The sequence below is a fragment of the Montipora capricornis genome, chromosome 3 (assembly GCF_036669925.1).
Source record: "Montipora capricornis isolate CH-2021 chromosome 3, ASM3666992v2, whole genome shotgun sequence".
In the NCBI taxonomy this organism is placed as follows: domain Eukaryota; kingdom Metazoa; phylum Cnidaria; class Anthozoa; order Scleractinia; family Acroporidae; genus Montipora; species Montipora capricornis.
The window spans coordinates 30,360,606-30,363,105 of record NC_090885.1 but is presented as its reverse complement, the minus strand read 5'-3'; the positions used below and the strand labels follow the sequence as shown (position 1 = coordinate 30,363,105).

Below are 2,500 nucleotides of genomic sequence, written 5' to 3'. Positions count from 1 at the left end.
TAGTGGTTCTGTACGTTCCATTACATCATATCTGATCTTGGCAATCCTGATGTTCCGCGTTCTTGGGCTGATGCTTCTGAAGATTTATATAGTCCAGTTTCAGTGTCGTTGTCGCTCCTCCGGAGAAGCTGGTCTCTCGACGAATGAGGACACCCATATGGAAGTGAATCCCTCTTCTGCCTTAACCATCTGCTTCCTCCTGCGATCCTGGTGTGGTCTTGTCTCACCCCTCTGCTCTTGCTAGTAGTCCATCGTATCTTGGAAGTTCACCGATGAATGTTTCTTACGCAGCGGCTGTTACCCAAGACCGTCCTAGCCTCAATGGTGGATCCACTGCTGCTCGTCCATTTGTCACGTGATCGTTCCTCTCTTGCTTTGAGAAAGATCACTTCCACCCGCACAATGTCACTCCGGATCGATCTTGCACTGCCTTTTTTACCTTAGAGGATACAACTGTTACCTCAAAGCAGATCTTTGATAGCTTAATCCGTGATGGCGTCCCATCTCCTTCTCCAACTCTGATTTTCGCTACCTTTTGTGAGTAAGTCCTCCTTCATTGTAGCCAATCGTACCACCGTTCCTTATCCGTCTCGAGCTAAGCTTGTTTTTGTGACTGTGTATGACGCCCCGTACGAGTTACCGGACACAGCTCTGGACCATCGTCTGAAGAAGTATGGCCGTATCTACTCTTCCCGCCGTGGAAGGGCTCGGGTTTTCCCAATGTTTTTAATGGCATGCGCCATTTCCGTATGGATATAACCCCCTATCCCTCGTTATCTCCGCTTCGGGAGGTTCCTCCTCCGTGTCTAGTATGACAACCAGCCAAAGACCTGCCGCCGATGTAATGGCCTTGATCATCTGGCAAAAGATTGCCAAACCTGGTCTGTTTCAACTGTGATTCCATCGGTCATGTCTCCAGATCCTGCCCTGATTCGATGAAGTGTTGTATTTGTAAGGAACATGATCACGTGGCCATTAAACTGTCCTTTCTCCTGGTTCCGGCGCCCGCACTCCTACCGTGACACTGTTGATCCTTCTGTTGCAGAGAATGCTCGTGCTGGAGAGACGCTTTCTGATACTGATGATGATGATGATGATGATGATAATGGTGATGATGATAATGGCGATGCTGCTCGTGAAGGATAATGATGATAGTGATGCTGCTTCTATGAGTGCTTCCCTCTCTGCGGATCCGGAAGTTCCTTCTGTTACGCCACCGGATGCTCCTGTTATGCACTGTGATGCTCTAGAGGATGCTGATGATCCCAATGTCTTGTCTGAGACCAATGACAATTTAGAAGAACCTGAGGTAGCAGCAAGTGAACAGGTGGATCTAGATAGCGCTTCTGCCATCGAGGTATCCCCGCCCGCTGGTGTGCTTCCTTTTCGGAGAAAGCGCCCTCGGCCGGATCGGGATGCCTCGGAGGACAGGATTTTGATGTAGATTTGTTTGAGCCCACTTAGCCCCTTTGCCTTCAGGTGCTGCACGATCAATGTCAGAGGCTTGAGCGATAGGAAGTTTATTTCGATCACTGATTATTTTCATAGCGCGAATCTTGATTTTTGCTGTATTCAAGAGACTATGGTTTCTAATGTGACTATCCAGTCCTCCTTTTCCTCCCGCTGGCGTGGCCCTAGCTTTTGGGCCCAGGCGGTTGGAAGAAGAGGGGGTGTTGCGATTTTGTGTTCTGACCGTTTTCGAGATAGACTTTCAGTTTGGCAAAGGGACTCGGATGGGCGTGTCCTCAGTCTTTTAATCAGTTTTGGTGACATCAATGTCAACCTTGTTAATCTTTATGTGCCTACGATTCCAGCTGAGAGAAGGGCTTTTCTTCGGTCGGCTCATGCATATTTTTTTCCCAACTATCGGCTTGTTCTAGCGGGAGATTTCAACTGTTACGATTCCAGTTTAGACAAAATGGGAGGTAACATTTCTGTCGATTCGGGTTTATCCGATTTCAAATCATCTTGTAGTATTAGAGATGCATGGCGTTTCAAGCATCCTAGAGAGCGTCAGTTCACGTGGTTTAACCACGATTTCAGTATTGCGAGCAGATTAGACACCTTTTTTGTCTCCCGTGTTCTTTGCGAATCGATTAGTGAGTGTAGCATCCTCCGATGTGTCTATTCTGACCATGATTTTGTTGTTTTAGAGCTTGATCTGACAGATCCAGCTAGATCTGGGCCAGGTGTTTGGAAGTTTAATAATTCCCTCCTACAGGATGAGGCTTTTTGCTCCGAGATCTCTGATTTGATTGATGCATATCTATCTTTTCGCCACGTTTTTCCTTCGAATAAGGAAATGTGGGAGCTGTTAAAGAAGGATTTCAAGTCGACTTCAATTTCTTTTGCTCGTGATAGATGTAAGGAGCTTTCTAGAGATAAAGTCCTTCTCATCAATCGACTGATCGTGCTGAACCGGCGATTAGCTTCAGGGATTTCGGCAGTTTCATCAGAGTTAGAAGCCTCTTTAAAATCTATCTTTCATAGAGAGTTAGAG

At 46.8% G+C, this 2,500-nt stretch overlaps 1 pseudogene; it reads left to right on the top strand.

The window, feature by feature from the left end:
* Window positions 1-1,120: 1,120 nt before the first annotated feature.
* LOC138040080 (uncharacterized) overlaps window positions 1,121-2,500 on the top strand; it is a 43,227-nt pseudogene continuing 41,847 nt past the window's right edge.